Here is a 23,401-nt window from a genome sequence, read left to right on the forward strand (position 1 = left end):
GCGAGGCAGTGACCTTGGATTGCCTCTCTCAAGTGCAGTGGAAGAATTTCCCTCCCTGCGTCCTCCTGAGCGTGGATGCGCAGCCCATGCTCGATGTGTTTTTGTTCAACGTGCCACGTGTGCAATCTGTTTGTGTGAGCAGGGCTGTAGGAGCCGAGCTTCTCAATGCTGCCTGTGATGCTCACTGCAGCTCCCTTCACATCCCAGGCTCTGGGGGAAGCTGCGGCAGCACGGCCACAAGGGCAGTGGTTATCTCTGGGAGAGCTCCAGTTCCCAGCACACCAGCACTGACTGCATTTAAAAGGGGCTGTTTAAAGCAGGTCGGTGGAGCTGCCCCAACCTGTTGGAGCCTGGGTGCCCTGACCCCGCTCCAGCTGTGCTGGGCTCATGCTGCTCAGGTGCAAGCAGGGAATATTCCAGGTGTTGGCAGGAAAGGCACTGAAGAGCTCTGGCTTTTAAGGTAAGGAGCCAGGAGTGGTGTAATTACCTCCCATCAGGTTAGAAAATAAAAACAGCATTTTCTCTACCAAGGCAGCTGAATGCATCTGGCCTCTCCAATCAAGCCACCCTAGGAAGCTGCTCGCAGCCCCAGGTGAGTGCGGGCGGCCCCGGGATGCTGGGGAAATGCTTGCAGGACGTGCTCGGCAGTGGGTCAGGGTTGCTGCTTCTGGAGGCTGCTCGCTCCTAGTCTAGCTCATCTGCGTTTCACCAAGAAACTCTCCTGGTGTCTCCTGGCCCCATTTTTGCCCTCCAGCCTGGCGCAGAGGGTTTTAGTGAAATTGCTGCTGATTGCTCCTGCTCTGGAGTGAGGAGAGAAACAGCTCCGGCGTGCCCTGTGCTTGGCACCATGACTGCTCCTGCAAGGTAAAAGTGTGGTTTGGCTGGGTGAGGGGTTCTGCCGTCTCCGATTGATAGGTTTAAATTAAGTTTCAAGCCATTGGGGTGGAAGCTATGAAAGACAAGTAATTGCTCAAAAAAATGTGAGCCAGCTGGAGCCCTCTCCCTACTGGCTTCCAATCCGGAGCACTGAGGCTGCGGCACCAGATCCCCCCACGCAGCTTTCAAGCGTCCAGCACCACTGCTAATTACCTTGTCTAAAAGCTCCTAAGTCGTTAAGTGCATCACTTCCAAAAAATCCTTAATTACTGGAGGAGCGCACGTAGGGCAGACTGTGTCAGGCAGCCATCCCATAATATTAATTCCCTCGGTGTTACACATCACGCCAAGTCCTAAGATCCTTTGACCATAAGGACACCTAATCGCCCTTTTACTCAGCCCATCTCTGTCCCCTGCTGGGTCGCCCTGCAGGCCCTGAGAGGTGCTGAGATGCTTGCCACGCTGGAGCGGGGAAAGCAGAGTGCTGGGCTTGAAACAGCGGGAGCTGCACTCCGGTCTGGGGGAAAAAAAAGGGGAAAAAGTGGACATATCATTAAAAAACAAACCTGAGCAGAAACTTCCCATGAGAAAGCTTTTAGCACCTTCCGAGGAGTGTTACGGGTGATATTTGCATGAAAAAGGGCCCTGGAAGAGGCGAGGGGCCTGTCCACTGCAGCCCTCCTGCAGGAGGAGGCCGTGGGCAGAGGCTGAGCGCCGCCCGCAGCGGGGGGCTGCGGAGGGGTCGGGTGGGCACGGGTGGGTGACGGGGGGCATCCGAGCACCCCCCAGCCTGGAAACAGGCAGCGAGACCCCCGGCTCCAGGGTGGTTCTGCTCTAGCCCAAACTTTTAAAAATGCGTTTTCCCCTTTAGGGGGCTGAAATGGAGACTGCTTGAGAAAACCCTAATTGAACAAAAGATCACCGTAATATTTGCTGGGAGCTTGCCAGTGTTGTAATAAGACATTACTGGGTATCTTTATTAGTTAAAATGGGTATTTAGGTTCTCTGCCAAATTGAAAGATGATAGACTTGTTTGAAAATGGCACTGCAACATCAAGCAAACATTCTCCAATCTGCTAACAAGCTTTTGCCATGTGTAGGACAGCCGCTCACATTGCCTGCAGTCATGGGAAGCGTGGGGGCGGCCAGGGGGGGGTCCCTGGGCTCGTGTGCACCAGGCAGGTGGGGAGGGCACGGGGGAGCCTTCCTCTGCCTGTGCCCTCATCCCCCCCCTCTGGTGCCAGCACCCCTCCAACGTGCTGCTCCCGGCAGGAAAACGCATTTGCCAGATTCATGCCCGGGTTCTTGTCAGGCTGCTTGGAGCGGGTGGCAGTGGGGAGAGGCACAAAGCGCCTCGGCACCTGCATCGCTTCGGGTGCTGGTGCTGTTGTGGTGTCACCGGCTGCTGCGCAGCGCGCTTCACGGAGCACTGCAGGCGATGACATCCCGAGACATAATTTCATTATCAATTAATCGATGACACATGGAGGGACAGTTACATGATGAATTTATTGCGATACGGTGTCTGCTCCGGGTGCTGAGTACAGCCAGCAGGGCTGCCAAAGCCCCAGGGTGACCAGCATGCTGATGGCACGCCATGCAGAAACGCCACTTCACCAGCTCCATAAACCCCTACCGATGCCCCGAGAAACCTGGCAGGGCTGGAAGAGGGGTGCAGAGAAGTCTGGGCTGTCCGAGCAGCCCGGTGCATGCACCCGCAGTCCTTGCTGTCTCTTCCTTAGGAGCGATGCTCCTGCCGCAGCAGAGTGGGGCTGGCAGAAGCTGTCCCTGGAAATCAGCAGGTGGGGTGCTGCTGGCATCGATAGTTAAGGGAGTAGTGCAAGAACTTTAAGACTTGGAGAGAAATCTGCAAGAACAACTCTCAAAAATCCCTGTGGGACACCGCTGCGGTTGCACAGCTGCAGAGCTCCGGAGCCCAGGTGCCCCTCGAGGAGCATCCCTGGGACTGCTGCAGCAGGGGCCTGGCCAGGCCCCTCCACCCACCCTGCCAAAGGAAAGGTGCTGCTCTGAACAGATTTTCCACATCAGGAATCAGAGAAATTAGGTGTTATAATGTGTTGCCCTGGCATTTCCATCTGGAAGTGTTGTGATTTTCAAGTCTGAAATGAGTTTTTATTTTCAAATGCATTATTCATTTTCTTTAAAAGGTCAAAATCCAAGTGAAACGCTTTAATTCACCTGAGATGAATTTATTCTGTTTTGTCTTTGGCAGGTAGGCAATAAATCAGATCCCCTGGCACTGGGGGTGCCGGGCAGCTGGGGTGGCCATGGGGTGCAGCACCCACACACCCCCCGGCCCCGCTCCCTCCACTCTGACCGCAGGCAGGTGTAGGGCTCCTGACACATGGCTTGCCCCGTCCCCCTCCTCTGAGCGCTGGGGAGAGCTGAAGCACGCCAGAAAGCGAGGAAAGCTCCTGGAAGCCTCTGGCTGTTGTTCACAAAGATTATCTCAACACCTCCCTGTGATCCGCGGGACCGCTGGCCTCCAGCCCTGCCGTGCCTCTGCTCCCCCTGAGCCACGCCGGCACCGAGCAGGCGCCGAGCCAGCGGTGCCTCGCAGCATTGGAAGCCTTCATTGAGAAAACTTCGAATACATCTCCCCTTGTTAGAGAGACTCTTTCTGGAAAACTGTACAAATTTAATCCAGGGAGTCATTGGGCTTCCTGGCAAAGAAATATTTGCTGGTAGTAATTATATATTAGCTTTAAGACAACCAAATTGTTCCTGCAGTGACAGAGCATGATGGACACGGTCAGCATTGCTTCCAGCTCTAAGTCAGGGTGCTCAGGAAAGGAGCAGGAGGAGGGGGAGACGACATCAATTGTGGCCCAATTCATTTCCCTGCATGGAGAGCCGCAGCTAAGCTCCTTAAAAGAAAAATGGTTTAATGCAAGAAGGTCCGTGCCAGGATGGTTGCAAACCTGAAGGGAATTGGGTTTCCCTGTGGGGCACCTGCAGGGCAAAGAGAGCAGAACCTGAGCCCTGCGCTCCCTCCCTGCGAGGTCTGGCTCTCGGGGGAAGGCACCGCCAGGGTCGAGGTGCAGGGAAGGCGCCCTCGCAACAGGGAGGCCCTGGGACCTTTTCTGCCTGGCTTCTCAAAAGTTTATCTGCAAGAATCATTGATTTTCCTGTTTGAGAAGGGGAAAGAAAAAGGTGCTTCCGACAGGACACAGACCTGCAGTCCCTGAGGCCGTGGTACCCGGGACCAGTTGATCTGTGGTGTCTAAAGCCGGGGGACGTGATTCATGGCTCTCTTTCTCCAGAAGGAATAAGCTAAGGAATATTTATTAGGTCAATTGCGATTCACTCTTGTCGCCTAGAAGTTTGTGCCCTCTACTTCTCTAAAGTGAGGTGTAAAATGTTCTTCTGCAGAGAAAAATCCCTTTTTGGTTATTAACATTTAGCTCAAATATGGGGAAGCAGTCCCAACATCTGAATTTGGAAGGTTTATTCCCCATGTCTCCCACACATCTTCTTGAAAGCATAACAGCAACTTGATAAAAATCTGATTTAATGGTTACAAAACCTGGAGATAAAACTACTCTTAATGGATTTCTTCAAGATCAAGGCTGTCAAATACCGGGCTCAAAATCCTTTATACAACAAGAGCAACTATATTAAGTGCACTCAATCAAAACCAGGCTGAAGGTTCTATAAATGAAACAATGGCTGTAGGAAATGCATTTTATTAGCATCTCCAGGAGAAAGGAGGACTGGCAGAAGAGATGGAAAGCCCCAGAACTGCCTGCCGTGGTACTCCAATCCATCCATCCTAGATGAATTGGAGCATGGCTTTTTCCAGACACGTCCTCGCTCCCTGACCAGGTCCTGTTCAGCAGGGGTGTGGGAGGCCTCCCGTTAGCTCCGGTACGAAGTGTTGTAGCGGTGGTGCCGAGGTGTGGATGTGATGCCCGGCTGGGGACAGCCCTCGCTCCGCTGCCCCGAGCTGTCATCAGCACAGAGACACCTCTCAGTCTGCCTGGTTTCGGCATCGTTGTGCGACGTGAGACTTCGCATCTCCCTTCCTGAAGGGTCTGCCCCTGACCCTGTTCACCAGCCGGGGCTGCCTCCGCATTGTGCAGGGCCAGGCGGCGAGGTCCTGGGCTTGCTCCGTGCACGTGGCACGCATCTTGGTAGGCAGAACGTAGCGTATAAATGCAGATTAATTTTAATAATTATTCACAGCTGCATCATGAGGAATTGGTAGTATTTACAAGCTGATGGTTGCTTTAAAATCATTTCCCTTCTCTCTGTCCCCCTCTTGGCACTTGATGATGAACTGATGCTCTGTGTTCATTTACCTATCACCTTATTGTGCAGAAGTGGGGAGCAGAGTCCCTGTTAGTGAAGGCCAACGGCATCCAGTATTTACACGGCTTCAGATACCCTTAAACTTTTAAAGTGATCTGTATCAGTGTCACATGTAATTAAGCGCACCGCTGCCCAGACTGCTGTCACTACTGCAGCAGCTCTTGGGTGGACGGTGACAAAGGCTCAGCACAAAGCGGGACCAGAAGATTTGGCCTCTTGGTGGGGATTTTGGTGTGCACATCTGGTACCTGGCCCAACAAAGCACATCCCTTCCTTGATGCTCCGAGCAGATTTGGTAGGGCTGGGTGAGACACACAAATGAGCAAAGCACTAACAATCATCGCTTTAAAAATATGATTAATCTTAATTTAGCCTAGCTAATCACAAATCTGGGAGGGTTCCAGACCAAATTTCAAGGTGCTCAGAACAACACGTTAGGGAACGGGGCTTTGGCTGCTGCGGGCTGCCAGCCACAGAGTGCAGGGTGGCACTTCGGCTGTGGGGCGATGCGATGCTGGTGTGCTAGGGACCTGCGTGCTGAGGCTTAGACAGCAAGGAGCTTGGGGTCCCAGCCCCCTGGCTGGGTTTTATGATAAAGCAACGATGGATGACCCGTAGGGAAGCTCTGATGAATTTCTCAGCTCTGCCACTGGCTTCTTAAATGACCTTAAGCAAATTGCTTGAGCTCTCTGGTTCTAAATGTCCTTCAGTCTGTCTTTTCCACTTACTCTCAAGTACTGAGGAGCACTGGTGTCTTGCTGTGTGCCTCAGTGCAGGGACTGCTCTCTCGGCCGGTCCGCAGTGCCGGCAGCAGGGCGAGCTGCCCTTGCCTGGTACATCCACGAGGATTGCCACCAGCTGGTGGGAAGAGAGGGTTAGCAATGGGGAGGCAGCAGGAGCTTCCATCTGTGCTGCCTTGCACCCTTCCCCGGGTGTTATCCCGGAGGGTGCCAGCACTCCCACAAAGAGCAGGATTGTGCAGCGGGCACGGCGGCAGCAGGGCTCTGTCTGGCATGTATCCGGCTGCACGCCCTGCGGGACTGTCTGAGAACCAGCTTCTGATGGTTTCGTTTTCCTTTGGGTCCCAGATTAATACTTCATTTGCACCTTTTCTCTGGCTTATTACCCCTCTTGCTCACTCATCAGATGTTCAATGAAAATGTACAAGTTTATCTTTTAAGACTTATCCTGGGGATGTTATTTTTTCCTCCTGCAATAGGACCTATTTATTAGCTTTTGTAAATATATTCAGCTGGTAGTGGATGCATAAGGAGAGTGGACTCTGCCAGAAGGTATGGCTTATAAAATGTCACACAGATCTTATCTTGGGGGAAAAATACTTCAATAATTAAATTAAATGAAAAGTCCTGGAATAAAAGCCTTGGAGGCTGCGGCCTTCTGTTTATCTCCAAAATACAAATAGAATGGGAAATGGGGAAGGAAGATGCCAGAAGACTATGCCAGGTCTCAGCTATTTTTACTGCGCATTTCCATATGTCGTGGAGTATTTTGTACTCTCAGGCTTTTTATTTTCTCTATAAAGCAAGGTGTTTCCCTTCCGTAGAAAGACTAGACCTGCAGTTTTGCTGAAAAGCACGGCTCTGTGCAAATAGCCCGAGTGGCTGCTACCAGCATTTGAAGTGCTGCCAGCCAGGAGGAAACCTGCTCCGAAAACATCTCTGCCCACGTTCCCCTGGCCTCGGGACGATGGGCCCTGCCAGGTCGTGGTGCTGTGTCCCTCGGGACGATATCCCCGTCCCTCACTGACATGTGCATGGCAGGGTAGGCGCGGGAGGAGCTGGATGTGGGGCAGTTCCCAGCAGAGCAGTGCATTTCTTGCCCCCGCAGCACCATGTGTGCTCCCTGTGGCACGGCACCGCCACCATCCCGCCCAGCGTGTGGGTGCTCAGCTCGCTGTTCTCCGCGTGCCTGCAGAGCCCGACCAGAACCTGGGGCTGCCGGCAGGGCCGGGGGCGTGGGGTACCCCTCCTCACCATCGCTGCACACCACCGAGTGCTCGTTCACCGTGCGTGGGCCAAGGCAGGCGCCGTCTCCAGAGGCACTGGGGGCAGCAGCAACTCCCACGCCTTGCCGCAGCGGTGGGCGGCCGCCTGCTCCGGATGTCACAGCCTTTCTTTTATGGCTGGAAATCTCTTCACATCTCCGGTGAGTCACCTTTTCCCATCTGAAACAATGTCATCCAGGCTTTCTGTAACAGCCATGCCCTACTGTTAAACTTGCTTTGCTGAAGAAAGGCTGTAAAGCAGAATTGATCATAAAAGCAGTCCTCCGCCTTTATTGCTGCTTTATGCTCCCTTTGGGACAGAGACTAAAATTTACATCTGCTGCTGTGGGATAAGCAGTCCCGAGGATTATTTGCTGCGAGTTCTTCTGCAGGGCGGTGAGTCCAGGCAGAACCCCCCGCCAAGGGGCTTTGTGGATGCGGTGGCACTCAGTGCTGCGGTATCTGAGTCGAGTCTGAACTCTGATCCTGGCAAACGGGAATTAACCAACCTGGGGAAAGGAGAAACTGAAGGAAAATAATAACACCTTCATCTCATGGGCTGTGGACTGGGGAGGCTCCGGCACTGGTAAAGCCATGCAAGTTGGCAGCACAGGGAGCGTGGAGGAAAGGTTTGCCCCAAAAACTGAGGCCTATTTCTTGAGAATAGCTGTTATCATTGATTTTGCTGGCTGGAGGGCCAGTGGCCGGGGCTCTCCACAGGGTGCTGGGCATGGGACCCGTGTGGCTCGGAGGCAGCAGTGGGGTTTGGTTTGACTGGCCCTGGCGGGCGGCCGCGCCGAGCTGTGCCCGCGTGTGCCGTCTGCCCGCTCGCTTCATATTAGCGAACAAATTCAGGAAAATCAAAGGCTCTTCATGGATAATTTGCCTACAGAGAAGAGGGGCTAAATTAATAAAATAAATCATTTGCTGCGACTGGCTCGCCCTGCTCCGCGCAGTGCCTTTCAGTAGCAGGTTTTTAAGCCTAATCGTATCAGATACTCTTTTGGCACCCATTTTCTGAGAAACATCCCACCCCTGCTGGTTCTTAATGCGTCTAATCTCCTGTTGATTATTCCCAGGGTCTCAGCCAAATAAGCACTTCAAATTAAAGCTTTCCCTGCAGCTCGGGCTCGGGTTTCCATGGAGATCAAAGCGGGTGCTGCTTCCTCACCGCTTCCTCCCAGCCGATGGAGGGAACGGTCCCGGGGTGGCCCCTGGGCTCTGCACCCAGCCCTGCTGCTCCTCGTGTGTGTCCCCCAGGTCACCGCCCGTCCCCGGGGCCACCTCTGCTCTGCTTCCGTCACACCGTGCTCAGCCCACGTCCGCGGTCGTGCCGGGAGCTACATCTGTGCGAGGGAGCTGAGGCCGGCGTGATGAATGCAGCTTGCTCTCCGGTCAGCCTTGGATGGGTTCCCGGGACCTCTCCCTGTTACCGGTGTCTGCACCTTGTGAAAAATAGCGTCTCCTCTCCTGGCTATATGTTTCCTTGTCATTGCCAGTGCCCGTTATTTCAATGTATCACCAAGCACCAGTATATCACTCCCTTTTTATTTCCTTTGTACACATATGTCTGGAACAGGCTTTCAGTTAAGTTATTCCCACAAGTCAGAGCCGATCCGAGCCGGCTCCAAGGGGCTCTGCAAGCAGGAGGGCTTATCTTCGGGTGGGGACTGGCCTGGCACTTTCACTTAGGGAGAATCAGGTTTAGTCATATGTAGTGCCTTTATTTAAGCTATGAATCATCTTCGTAGTCTGAAAATGGGTTTCCTGGGTGTCTGTGCATTGAGCGAAGCCACGTGGCCAATGCCATGCCTCTGGAGCATGGCACACGGTGTCGTGTTGTGGCAGCAGCAGTGCCCTTGTGAGTGCGTGTGCCTGAGCTAGCAAATAGCTGTAAGATCTAAGAGATGATAGTAATTACAGGAACAAAATAGTTATTAATATACTAATTTACTTGGGAGCCAGACTTTATGTAATTACACTCCAGAATCAAGATAAGGTGAATGCATTTACCTTCCTGGGTATTTATAGACATTTTAAATCATGACTCCCAGGCCGTGAGAAGTACCCGCGCAGGGCCCGGACAGGCAGAGCCCGGGTGGACCTGCGGCGCCTGCTCGCAGCCCCTTGCAAGCACCTGAATGGTGTCACCGAGGATATTTCTCATGGTGTCACATCGGGGGAAGCGGCAAGCTGCAGAAGGTCAAAGCTGCTCTAAAAATACTTATATGCGTGCGTGCATTTTTGGGTTCTCTTCATTATTCAACACACATGCTGCTGCTTAAAAGGCGGAAGAGGCTGAGACTGAACACAGGTAACCTTTAAGACCAAGAGAAGGGTTTAATAAGGTTACATTAGGCCTTAAGGACCCCTTGACATGCTGTTGGCTTGGCCTTTTAATAATTTACAAGGAAATAAATTTGTAAGTTATTGTTGGAAGCCCAATAGTTCACCCTTCACTTCAGATCTTTGCGGTGGGGAAATCAGATAGAAACAGAAATCTGCCAAAGAGAAACCAATGAAGCCCAGAAAATTTGAAATAATTTCCTTAAAAATCAATGTGCAGATTTATTTCTCTATTTAAATAGGAAGGAAAGACAGTTCTGGGCTATACATCAGGCCTATTTAACCGAATCGTGTAAAACCATTTTTACAACAAACATAAGTTTGAGTTATGTATGTTATTTTTTCTAACTGTTTGCACATGGCTGAATTTCATTATGACAGAAGTGACTAACTGTGTAAGGTTATGCAAATGAAACACTTAATTAAGTAGGAGCCATCTGAAATAAATTCTAGCTCTGCAAAGTGCCCTCTGTTTTTCCTCTGAGTCTGGATTGCTCCTGAGCACCAGCTCCCGGCTGGGAAATGCTCTTCCCGAGAGGACGGCCCCGTGCTCCCACTGGTGTTTTTGGAGAGGTGGCATCACCACTGCCACCAGCCGGAGCATCCCCTGGGCTGTCCCCGCCTGTCTCCAGCCCCTCCCCGCCGGCAAGGTGCTCTGCTGGGCCGCCCACCGCTCTCCTTTCTCCAGACCCCACTAATCACCCTCGAAGGCATCTCATACATTATCAGGCCCAGATGTTTCCCACTGTATGCTACAAATGTTAATTATCTCCTAATTACTTATTAGCAGAGGCTGGGCTGGCACAGATCATGGGCAGAAAACAGCCAAGTGCATTCAGAGCCTTGGACGGCCGTGCGTCAGCCAGCAGCTTCTTCTGGCAGGGAGCTCACTTGGAGTTTCTCGTTAGTTCCCCCCTGCTTCTAAATATTTACTGAGGAATTATGGATGGGATAAAAGCACCTTGATGTGCAGCAGCAGCAGGTGGATGGCTGTAGCTCATTAACATGGCTGTTTGCAGCCGGCTGGGCAGAGCAGAGCAGGGCTTATAAAAGCCCAAATTAGCATCCTCTCCCTGGCAGCTCTGCCAGCAGCCCCTCCTGCTGCAGCCCAGCCAGGTTGTGGGCACACTGGGCTCTGCGCTCGTGGTGAAGGTCAGAGAGGGGCTGTGGTGGCCCCCGGGGTGAAGGCGTCCTGTGGGGATGCGGGGTGCAGCAGCACGGAGCCCCCGCTGCCGGCAGAGACCTGGCTTGTGCCATTAACTCTAAGCTTGATGTGTTTGGGCTGCCGGTGGTGACTGATAGACACTTTTTGGGGGGATTTGTCATTATCTGTGAAGATTAAAACCTGACAGGCTCAAATGATACTAGAAGCTAAGGGTCTTAAGGTTTACTTGGATGGAGTCCGTTTTGTGCGTGGCAAATGGTAAAGTATTTCTTCTTGGCACTGTGGTTTTATTGATCTCTGCGTAATATACAGGGCTTTGTGCATTTAATTCCATCAAGTGAAGAAGATGGATTGGCATGTGGTCACCTTTAGGCTAGCAACACGTTGCTTTATCCAAATAAGCATCAGCTGTGTCGCTGCCTTGCCTGGGTGTTCGCTAACTGCCCTGCCTATCACCGGCAGGCAAGGGGCCCTGAAAGCAATGCAGGGACAGCACAAATATTTGTTTCAGAGCAGCAGTGATTTTTCCCTACTGCAATTAGATATAGAAAGAGGGACGTGCAGCTCTTATTCACAGCATATTACTAATGAGAACTGGCAACTGGGAAGGCACCTTCAGCATGGGGCTGGATGTACTGGGTCTTGGAGCAGCGCCACGGGTGCTTGCCCCTCAGTGGGATGCTCCCCTGCAGGTGAGGGCACAGTGTGCAGGGAAATCTGCTGCGGCTCCTGCTGCTCACCCTTGGCACAGATGCTCCAGCCCATGTCCTCAGCCTCCTGTGCACAGCAGCACCCTTGCTCTTCTCCTTGCTCCTTCTCCAAGGTTGTGGCTTCCTCTGGGATGAGCACAGCAAACCCTCGGTCTCCCCATCTCCACGCCCGCTCTGCGCAATCCCTTTGTGCCCCCAATTTTGCCCTTCAGCAGTTGTTGGCAGCCCGGTACTGACTTGCAGTGGTGCGTGAAGAGCAGCGGGAGGCTGGGAGCAGCAGTGGCCTGCAGGAGAGCTGTCACCACGCTGGCAGTCGGGGAAAGGAAAGGGAGAAGGATCAGCGCCTGGCTGCCTCCACGTGTGTGCCCTTGTAGGAAAGGAGCGGGCAGCAGGGGGACACGGCCATAGCCAAGCCCTGTAAGTCCCCAGGGTCTGCGAGCGGCAGCGTCACCTGCACTTCTCCGTCCTTGCAGAAGAACTCTGGAATCTTTCTGTGCTCCCTCCGTTCGCAAGCAAACCGCCCGCAGCCGCAGGAAGATCCGCTGGGAAGGCAGCTTGTCAGCGCTCCAGCTGCGAGAGGCTGGGGCTGATAATCCGCCAGCCTCCAAACATGTTTACAGCCGTGTAAGTCGGGATTAACTCCGTGAGAGGAGATGTGCCGCGATAAAAATCAATGTAAGAAAGTGAAAAGGAACTCAGGCCCGCGTGTCTGCTGGCAGGAACTCGGGTGCGAGGGGACCCAGGCTGTGTTAACGCCGGCAGCGGGTCTGGATCCCGCGAGCACTCTGCAGCATTAACTCCAAACACATGCAGAAGCGTTGCAGGTTTGGGTAATCTTGTCCAGAGGTTTTCTGTTGGTTTGCTTGATAATTTCACAAATAACCATTTTCCATGAAATATTGGTTCTCATTCAGCATGAAAAGACTGTTTTATTTCAATCTGTAGAGGAGAATGATGAAATCCATTACATCCGATACTCTAAAAACATCTATAGCACAGCTTCTGTGAGATCATATTTTTTTCCTCGAGACTGATAACTTGGGGTCTTCAGGCTTTTGTAGAATATTTAATCTTCTAAAGTGCCACATAATTTAGATAAAAAGAGGCTTTGTAAATTTCTGCTTTTTTTTTTCCTTTAGTGCTTTTAAGCTCCAGCTTCAGTGAGCAGCTGCTGAATCGGTCGTGGTACGGGGAGGTAGGGGCAGAGCCCCCCCAGCCGGGTTCTGTGTGTGTGTGCTGGAACACCTTGCCTGGAGCAGGGTGAGGAGCTCTCCAAAGTGCCCCAGCTCTGACCCAAAATGCAGAATGGGGGAAAAAAACAGGAGAAGAGCCCCTCGGAGTGGTCGTTCCACAGGCAGGTTTGGAGCCTGTGGCTGGATTTCAGACAGGGTCCCCTGGGGGGAAAACATGGCATTTGGGAATTCCCCAAATACCGGTGCCTGGTCCATCACTGCGTTGCTTTATCTTCTGTTCTAAACAGCTGAGGGTGATGTGCACAATGGTGCCTGCCTTTGCTTCTCCAGATCAATTAATGGGTAGCTGGCAATTGCAGACTCATTTCACTTCTGATGCTTGTTTTTGAGTCATCTTGTGAAGAGAAGATACCAATTCTAATTGCTCATGGTAATTGTGATGATGCCTGTCCCAGTAGCACTGACCTAATTTTCATCCAGGCCGGGATGCCAAGAAGGTATTTTTCTCGTGTGCTTACAACGAGACAATGTTCTGAAATAACACTGCTGTGAGGATGGTTCCCTCCCTTCCCCTGCATGCTCCCGCATCAGGCGGCTGCAGAGGTATTCAAAGCCTCCAGCTGGATGGATGAAAACCAAACCAACCCCAAAACAACAGCAAAAGAGGAAATGGAAGGCTTAGGAAGGGAGCTGGGAGAGTTAATTGGGGTGGGGACTATTCATGCTTAGCTGTTAATTTGAATGTGGCTTCGCACAGATGGGAGTGGAGCAACCAAGCTGCCATGAAGCTCCCTTTGAAGCTCACTTAGCATTTTTGCGTGCTAAGAAAAATATAATCCTGCTGGCAGTTAATGGAATATTTGTTAAATATATTACTCTTTTCCTGATGTGCAGAATTCAGCATTCTTCCTCTATTCTCCCCCTTCTCCCCTTTACAGTGTTGCCTCATTTTCTTTACCCAATGGAGGTCCTTGTGTTTAATTGCTCTGATGAATGCTGCCGTGTGCTGTGCCTGCATGGGGCACTGCACCAGCACCGCGAGGCTGCTCAGCACCCTGCCCGGGTAGCCCCAAGGCTCAAAGCCCAGGCACCCCAGCTTGAAGCACTTCTGCTCCTGCTGTCCAGGTCGGAGCAGTGCGGCTGCTGCTGAGCCCCCTCTCTGTGTGGGTACCCCCAGTGCTCCCAGTACACCCCGAGGAGCCACAGCGAGGGAGCCTGGGCGATTCCTGCTGCGGCTGCCCGCCAGACACCGGGTGCGTGTGCCAGCACTGACATGTGGAAAGAAGCCACTGCTGACCTACTTTATTTCTAACAAAATTGGTCTGGAAGCCTAAATATTCTCCCTGGAGTCTGTGAAATTAGATCTTCCTCATTATTTTGGGTTCTGAGCTAACCCCCCTCCCCCCCCCCAACACACACAAGCTCCCGTTTCACTGTAGGGCTGACCCTGCGTGGACTGTGGAGAACTCATTTGCAAAACAAGCACCATTCAGGGAGCAAAGCAGGCAGCTCTTTTAATTTACTTTTCTTGCTATTCCACAGGATTCCCAAGAGTGAAATTGGAAGGGCTTAAATTGTGGAAATGGCTTGTTTGGTGAAGTTACAGCCCTAAATTGAAGCCATCTGTGATGCCGTGCAGTTTCTGCCATCCAGTACATTCCCAAGCTGTCCGCTGTGCTAAATCATCTCCCCATGCAGACGTGCTCGTGTCACTGCTTTCCCTGTCCATAGCTGGTGTTAAACAGGGAAAGGGCAGCGTGGCAGCGGGGAAGGTAAGTGTGAGTAGGTTGGAGGTGTCTTGTATCCTGGGCTTGAAGGTGGCTGGTTTGGTTGACATGGTGCAAATATTAAAAGGGGGAGGGGAGCAGCACTTCTATGGAAGTTTAGAGGCTTTTATCAAATGGAAGTGTTGATTGAGAGCTTGGGTGGTGACTTCGAAAAGCAAAAAATTTCCATTGCCTTTCAAGCTGTGCTTTGTACCAAGCTCGCTGCTGGTAATGGAGCCCTTCCCACCCACGAAAATACACCTGTTGGAAACCCCAAGCCAAAACAATCTTCTGGGAAAATTTTGAAATAGATTAATCAAAGAGTAATTTTCTGTTTATGAAGCAATTGCTGAGTTTTGCAAGCAGGCCTCTATTCCAGGTGACAGGAAAGTGTCGGCTGCGTGGCGGTGGCTCTGGCCCTCCCTGCCACAGGACAGCAGCGGGCACATCTCGGGGGGCTTGGGGCAGGAGCTGAGGCAGCTGGAGGGGGCTTTGGTTCTGCAGATGTTGTAGAAACTAACGGAAGAAATCTTAATCCTGTAAAAACTTAAATGTAGGCTGTACATTAGCAGTAGTTATAGTTCAGGGACTCCTACATCAAACAGCGCCTTTACAAATTGCTTTGCTATTCCTACAGACAAGTTTTTCCTTTCCCTTTTATGTGCTCATAGAAAGGGAGTTTACCAGCTGCTGGCAACCCACATCAGATCATCATTTTAAATGACTTATTCAGGATATCATTAGAGATCCTCAACATACAGACAAGAGGAAAAAAATAGCTTTAAGACATTGTCTTGAAAGGATGCTAACGCAGGTGTGCTTATCTCAGGTCACTTTGGGAAAACACGAGATGGCTCAGTGGCGGCACCCAGACGGTTCCTGATGCTGCCCCAAAGCCATTGTCTGAGTGGAGGAATGCAAGGAGAAACCGAGACAGCTCTCAGCGTGCACAGCTCCCTAAAAAGGGTTGGAAATGTTGAAAACCCACAGCCTGCCCTGTTTCCATGGCAACAGGAGGATGCATCCAAAAGGACAAAGTTTGAAACACTCCCACAGATGAGCTGGGATTTTGTTTTTGTAACTCAATTATATATTATTATATCTTGTGGCTATGATTTTAATAGATTTCTAAACTTCTTACAAGCATTTTGCAGGTTTATTTTTACCTCTCTCTAGTGCAAAAAACAAATTAGAGGAAGTCAAAATAAAAAAAAAAGCAAAAAGTTGGGAGTCAAATGTCAGTACAACTTTGATCTCCTCCTCACGCAGCTCCGGTTGTATCTGTTTAGAAGCACCAGATTTGCATATTCATGTCCCTTAATTTGCTCTTTGGATGCGGAAATCTAATAATTAGTGAAGAAAATGTTCCTATGTGAAGGGAAACCCTGGTTATGCAACAGATGCATTAAGAAAAATAATCAGACATAAGTGTCCATCCCTGAGAAAAGGCTGTCTGTAATTAAAAGCTTATCAAAGACAAAAAACTCCTGTGCATATCTGGGGTCCTCACGGAGGGGGTGGCAGGGTCGGTGCCCCCGGTGTCTGCCCCCTTCCCAGGGCCGGGAGCGGCCGTGGGGCAGGTGATGGACGGCTGGATGTGCAGCCGCTGTGAACAGCTAAGCTGTCAAGTGATAAATCCCTTATGTTCACCCTTAATTAAATTTCTTTTAGAAGCACAATAGCTCGCTTTTATGTCTGCCATTTATCAACAATTAAAGTCATCGGCATTGCTGTTGGCAGCGCGATCGATGGTGAGGCAGCAGCGAGGCTCACGGTGCAGCTGTGGCAGGGGCGAGCGGCCGGCACCCCCATCCCCCTGTCCCTCACCCCCAGGGACCTGTGTGTGTGCCAGCACCCTGTGCTCAGCCACCGCCAGAAATGGTGGAGCTGCAGCGGGGGATCCCGAGCTGCAGTGTGATGGCCCGGGATTGCTGCCCGACCCCTTGCTGTAGCCCGGGGGAGCGCTCTGCTTGGGGAGCCCCCGGCTGCAGCTCAGCGGCGTTGACCCTCTCGCTTCTTGGCTTGCAGCGGAGTTTGCAACTCTGAAAAGTATAAGTGAGAGTGTGCTCAACTTGAAAACACGTGGCTGTTTTTCCCTTTCAGTGTCTGGGGTGTTCTTCCTATTTGGTGTGTCAAGAGCTGTAATTACGTATATTGCTGTCAGCAGCAAATAAAGATTACGTTGTCAAAACGATAAAGACTGGCGGTTTAAGACTGCTGCCTGGAGGTGAGAGCCGCGGGGTGCGAGAGCTGCTCCTCCCTGCTGAGCGAGCCAATGATGCCCGTGCGTGGCACCAGGCTGCTGTTAAACCCCCAAAATCGGAGGAGCTGCTCACACTTACAGCCTATTTCTTGCTTTTCTCCTGCAGTCCTCTGCCTCTTCCCTCCCAGTCCTAAGAATAAGCCCCGCAAAAGCTTCAACAAGCAACTTTCACCCCGTTGATTTAAAAGGTTTTCTCCGCTCCATGGAAATGGCGGCCTGCCTCTTCAGGACTGACAATTAAAATCCCCTTTAAGTGGCTTTGAGAAGGAAAAGACAGCGAGCAGCTGTGGAGAGGGGCAGGCAGGCTGGCTGCAGCAGGTGCAGGAGAAAGAAGAGGAGGAAGAAGGATAGCAGAGGCCTGCGTGACCCTGAGCAGCACCCCAGCCCAGCAAGGCAGCTCGGAACAGAACCCCCCAAACAGGGGGTGCTGGGTGCTGGCTGTGCCAAGGCCATGGCTAATTAAGAAGGCGAACGTGCGGAGGAAAGCTGTGCCCCTTGTTTGGCTGGAGCTGCAGTATGAAAGTAGTGCCATCAGCTCCACGACGTGCGGCAGGGACGTGTTTGGGAGCAGTCGGTACAAACACGTCTTGCTGGTGACGGGCAGCGGCTGACAGCCGGCCGGTGCCGCGCCGCGCGGGGGATTTGCGGCGCAGCAGCCAGCCGAGGAGGAAATTAAAGCTGCGTACCTGCTATCAGTCAGCGGCAGGCTGGGAGCCGGCTCGGCCTGCCAAGCTAATGCACTTGGCCTTTTTTTCCTCCTCCTCGCATTGATTTTCAGTCTTGTGAACAAAGGCATCATTTATGTCCTTTGGTCCCACACGCGGCCACCCCGCCGCTGTCCGCGGAGCCCAGCGCTGGCTGCTGGCCCGCCTCGCGTGGCTCCGGCACCGGCATCGCACCAGCTATGGCACCCACGGGAGTGCAGCAAGGCTCGGGGCTGCTCACCACGGCTGCAGAGGCTTTTAAAAGCGTGGTAATAAACAGTGTAATCCTGCGTCAGGAACTGGAACACGGCAGGCAGCCTTTTTCCCAGCCTTCAGAAGTAAAATGTTAAAATATGCAATTGGAGGAGAAAAACGGTAACGAGCAAGGTGGCCACCTGTGAGCGGCAGCAGAGGAGCAGTGAGAGGTTGGGACAGGCAAGAGGCAGCTGCTGCCCCCAGGAGCCCCCTCTGGCAGCCCCAGTGCCGCCGTGCTGGCTGGTTAGCCCCGGCTCGTGCAGCCCTCACAGCTCAGTTGCCACCTTCTCCTGTCTCTGCCCAGAAGGACCAAGAAAAGAAATCCTCATTTCCCAAACATTCCTGTTGTTACTGGGATTGCCACAGAAGGAGAAAGCATCTCCTTTTGGTTTTGCTGAGATGTCACACCAGGAGAACACAGCGCGGCTCCGAGCCACGAGCTCCCTGTGGCGAGCGAGGGCTCTCTGGCGGGGCAGCCCAAGCCCTGCAGCCAACAGCTAAACAACATCTAAAACAACATCTAAACGGTGCTGAGGGAATGGGGAGGTGGAGGAGCCTTGGCCGGGCATTCCCTCGGTCTTTCTTGACCCAGGCATTGTGCGAGGGATGGAACCAGAAACACCACAGCTGTGGCAGCTACTTTTGGACATCGATTTGGAGCCTGGAGTCAGAGAAAAATCATAGCATCATTAAGGTAGGAAAAGACCTCCCAGATCATTTGATCCAACCATCCTCCTACCACCAATGTCACCCACTAAGCCATGTCCCTAAGCACCACGTCCAATCTTTCCTTGAACACCCCCGGGGACGGTGACTCCACCACCTCCCTGGGCCACCCGTCCCAATGTCTGACTAACAGTCGCTGCTCTAAGCAGCCTTCTGTGAGCATTTCCCCCAAAAAGTGCCCTACGCTGCCTTGAATTTACCATCCTGATAAATATTGTATGTCTCTTAAATAACAAAATGCTACACAGCCTTTAAATGTGTTGGATGGCTCTTTAGCCTCCAGTGCTTTAACACTAGACAGTTTATCATCACTAATTCCTTTGGTAATTATTGTTATTACACAATAATCACGGAAAGCTCGTTTAGCTTTAATGCGGGTATATAAGGTGCTTTTCCATGCAAACTGCTCTTGGGTGAGCAGTGGTTGGTACAGCACGTCCCTGACGGCTCCGCAGCAGCCAAGGCCCCCTCCAGCAGCAGGATGGGGTGGCAGGGCCAGGCAGGAGCACCACGGCGGGGTTAGGGCAGGAGCATCACCCTGGGGTTAGGGCAGGAGCATCACAGGGCAGGCAGCAGCAGGAGCGAAGGCTGCAGATCACGGCTTCTGCCCCATTCCTGGCCTGGGGGAGGAGGGCTTGTGGGGGCCACGCTGAGCACTGCTCGCTTCGTTGCAGCATGCCTTATCTCCTCAGTGCATCCTGTGCCTTTGCCTTTACAAGCACCCCGAGCACTTCATCAGAGAGGTATTTTTTTTTTTTTTTTTAACAAGTGAGGCAGGGGAGCACGGAGTTGGGGCTGTGTTTGGCTGTGTAATGTTCATTTCATGCTCCGCAAGCAGTTACCGTATTTAAATTGCAAATATTAGTAATGCTGTCAGACTTCAAGGGTGAATGTGACTTATTCATCCCAGCATGATTTGAGTTAAAATGCATAACTGGATTTCAAGTAGACAAGTTACATTTTACTGAAGAAAAAAAAAGATACTGTATGTATTAATGAAATTGCTCCAGATTGATTATTTCTCTTTTTTTTGAGTGGTTCATCAGGGAAACAATTCTAATTCCTTAATAGATAGAGACAGGGAACTGTCATTTACATGTTGTCTTGCGAGGCAAAACTGGCAAGTACATGAGTACCATCAGGGCCCTGCAACAAGAGCTCATGGGTTGGTTTTCACCAGACATGAGGATGCTGCTGTTAAACTCTGGTTTGGGATTTGGAAACTGGGATTAAAGCACTTGCAAACTCGTGGCTGGGAGCCAGCTGCTTGGTGCTGGGGGTGACAAGGCCATGTCGTATGGCCGATGCTGGTGGCGACCGTGGCTTCTGAGCTCTGCACCAAGCTGCGAAGCAGCTGAGGGATGGAAACATTTCAAATAGAAATTCCAAATTTCACTGAAAGTCAGCAATTTCAGCCCAAGTTCTGGGATTCGGTTTGAATTGTAACATCAGAGCTAAGCCTATTGGACTAAATTATCTATCCTTAACATCAGCTCCTGTTAAAAAAATATATTTTAAAAAAAACCTTTTGCTTTCTTTTCTTTCTGCTAATACATTTAAAACAAATTATATGATGAAAAATGTTAAAAGTTTAATCGGCTCCCCTATTGTGCCAAAGTTCAAAAGGAACATTTATCAGTCTCAAGTTTAGACTGCAATTTATATGTGCAGCTGAAAGCTTTTTAATTCACTCAACAGGAAACAATGAGCACAGTTGATTAAATTTGAACTGGTAATTTATTCACAAACGTCAGCATTTCAAACACTGTAAGAAAGTTTGCAACCATGGGGCTGCAGAAGAAGAAGCCGAGTTTCCAGCAGCAGCTGGTGCAGTGATGCCAAAGGCAGCAGGGCAGGACAGATGTCTGCAGGGTGGGGAAGGGGCTGGCGGTTCTTCCCCCGGTGTGGCTGGAAGCAGCAGATCGGAGAGGCCGGACACTGTAATCCCACCCCATACTGAGGTTTGCAATATTTCGATTAGGCCTGAGGAATCGCTGTACATATTGGAGACTTGGAGCTGTTTGCTTCGTTAATCTCGTTGCCATTGCTGCACCAAGTGTCCGTTCAGACAAATATTTGGAAACCTGGCATACGTAGCCCCCATTGCTGAATGAGAAATGAATGTGGAATTCTCTCCCGTGTCCAGCTCCCAGGAGAAGGACTGTGGCCAGGCACACGAGGTGGTGCTGAGCAGAGGGTGCTCACCACGACCCCGCTCATGGGGCCGGCCCAGCTGCCGGTCTCTGCTCCTGCATGGGCTGGACGTGAAGCAGGCCAGAGAGCAGCTGCTGGATGCTCATTCTGCAGACCCACCCAGACAGACACTATTTCCTTCTGTGTGTATGTGGGTTGCAACAAAAACCTGCTGCAGGAGCTCAGGTGTGCTATTTAGCATGGATTCGTTCCAGGCGGTCCCTCCCCCGGAGTAAGTTTAATTGGTAGCTAGTAAAGTTCCTAACAGATCTGGTGCTGTATTTTTAAATTAAAGAAAGAACACTCTGTCATGGCTTCCCTGCCCCACACAAGGATATTGCTTGTCCCGGCAGGGCTGTGAGGCACAGGGAGACCGGCCCTGCCTGCAACCCCGGCTGTCAGCTCTGCCCCGGGAGCTCGGTTGGACCAAAGTGGTGGCTAACGTTGCTGCCTCACGCCCCGTGCTTCACTCACTGTCCTCTAGTCAAAAAGCTCTGCTCGCAAAATGTGCAAGTATATTAATAGCATTTGAGAAATTTTAGCAGATTTTGCAATAAAATTTTACAGTGTATTTTTGAATTATTAACCCTCAGCCTTACCCTTAAAAACACCTTTTTATCCTTCATTACAAATGCACTCAGCTTGGCCACATGCATTACCTTTACGCTTACCAAACAGTCTTTCTTTCACCTGCACATTCGTTTTTATCGTCCAATATCGTCCAATAAAGAAAAGGTCAAAACCAACATAATGGAGCTCCCGGTACCGCTGCGTAAAACCACTTTCACCACCAGTAATTAGGGGGCTGGTATTAAGAATGCCGAACAAATACCCTTACAGAAGTATTTCGACAGCAAGTTACTGTATTTTAAGGAGCAAGGCTTTAAAGGGCAGGCCCTGCGAGTGCCGATGCCCTGCACGCGTGCCATGAGCTGTGCTTGAGCTCTGGCCGCTCGCTGTGGGGCTGGCAGTGAGGGCGCCTGGGGACCCACGGCCCTCTCCGGGGGCTCTCAGACCATGCCAGTCCCGAGAGGGCTTTTCTGTCCTGCTCCTAAGGAATTTAATGGGTTTCTGATGGCATTTCCATTATAGTTTGCTAGTTATTTTTGGTGAAAGGGAAAGGCAGCTGTGGATTTATGAGCGCTTCCATCTCCTGAAGCACGTTTGTGCCTGTGGATGGGGAGCGGGGGGTGACCACAGCAGGACAGGGATGGAGCACCCGAGGAGATCTCACCTTGGCATGAGGGGCCTGCAGCACCTGGGCTGCCAAAATCCCTGCGGGACCTGGTGGTCCCAGCCCCTCCAGCCCCCCCACAGCGGGGCAGCACTGGCTCCTCGCCTCACTTCTCGTTAACACGACACGAAGGCTCCTTCCATTACCCACAGCCAGCCTTATCCCGCCTGCTTAAATGCCATTGAAGCTGCTGGTGTATCAAGGAGCTGGATAATCGTTTCAGCGGCTGTCCGTTCGCATGAGCACTTTTCCCATCCCTAATGCCGTGCAGCAGCCTCGCGGCACGCGGCGTCTGCTGACACCCTGCAGGCCCCTCCCGCATCCCGAGCACCTCCGATGAAGGATGCTGCACACAAAGATGAGTACATTTTATTACAGTTATCTACAAAGTTAAGTCATTTTCCATAAGTGTTCCTATATTGTTAACAGCAAAATAAGCAGTTGCTGACATCTAGGCTATTCTTGACAGCAGGCCTGCATCCATTTTAAATATTGAAAATATGCCAGCATGGTAATGTCGTCTTTTATTTGTGTCCTGTCCTCCCTTTTCCATTCTGGCTCATCAGGTGGGTTTGCCAATGAGACTTTGGAAGCATCAGCAGCCGCTGGATGTTGAAGAGTTAAGAGCCTGTTTTTTCTGCTGCCACTCTCCCTTCTACAGGGAAGACAAATGGTTCATTATATTCCCCATCATTTTCTCTGATGCCTGGCTGCCTCCCATAGAGATGTTGGGTCTGTACCATGGCAAGTCATTACCATGATCTCCAAGAACAGACGTGGAGAGCAGTATTTCCTATTTGTATGTGTTGATTCATGCCAGGGGCAAACCAGAGTGATCAATTCTATTTGTCCTTAAAAAAATGCCTACACGTAGAGACATAGCATGAGAATATAAACAATATAGTACATCTTTTACCAATTCAAGAGGCAAAGAATAGAAAAAAATCCATGGCTGCAAAAGGTTTTACAAGAACAAAACAAACCTCTCAGTAGCATCTTTAAACCCACTGATACTGAGCTTGAATAAATCCAGAAAGCTGAGCCTGACCTGGGATCCCACGAGGAGCTGCCTTCCTCTGAGCCAGGGGGATCTCAGCCACTCTGAGTATGCGTGAGTATTTTCTTGCGAGCGAGTCTTGCTAAGTTAAGAGAAAACCATTATCAGTGCTATGCATTGGAGTGGTTAAAATGCATATTCACAAACAGCTTCATGGACAGGAGCACTCAGTTCTTATCTGCATTCCTGATGGTAAATAATAGCTTTCTCTGGGCTTTTAAGTGTTTCTGCCCCTTGGAGGGAGAGTTGCAAATGGAAAATGGTTGCACTTTTCAAATTCATGGCCGCTGAGGGAGATGTCTGCAGATATTTCTGGAGAAAATATTTGGAATGTGCATAACAATACAATACATATACTGACTATTTATTTTGGTGGCTATCAGGTTCTAGCCTCCCTTAAGGTAAATATTGAACTAATCTTCTCCTGGGCTATACCTGCCTCTCCGATCCATCAATTATAATATTCAATTTAGCTGAAGTCAGTGTCTGGCAGGCAGGGCACTTCAAAATGTGAAGAGCAAAATGAAACCCTTCCAACAGAAGCAGGTTTAACTTCCTCAGAAAGAGAAAGAAAGG

At 51.1% G+C, this 23,401-nt stretch overlaps 1 long non-coding RNA gene across 5 annotated transcripts; it reads left to right on the plus strand.

Moving 5' to 3' along the window:
- The first annotated feature begins 141 nt into the window (after window positions 1-141).
- On the plus strand, window positions 142-16,555 carry LOC121058311. 5 transcript variants are annotated; one of them, XR_005814164.1, is made up of 4 exons: window positions 142-460; window positions 11,908-12,058; window positions 14,170-14,399; window positions 15,223-16,555. It is a non-coding gene; the product is annotated as an uncharacterized LOC121058311 (long non-coding RNA). The 5 variants fall into 5 exon arrangements; XR_005814162.1 differs by lacking the exon at window positions 142-460 and adding an exon at window positions 10,218-10,462; XR_005814163.1 differs by lacking the exon at window positions 142-460 and adding an exon at window positions 10,426-10,541.
- The last annotated feature ends 6,846 nt before the right edge of the window (window positions 16,556-23,401 follow it).

The sequence above is a fragment of the Cygnus olor genome, chromosome 21 (assembly GCF_009769625.2).
Source record: "Cygnus olor isolate bCygOlo1 chromosome 21, bCygOlo1.pri.v2, whole genome shotgun sequence".
In the NCBI taxonomy this organism is placed as follows: Eukaryota; Metazoa; Chordata; class Aves; order Anseriformes; family Anatidae; genus Cygnus; species Cygnus olor.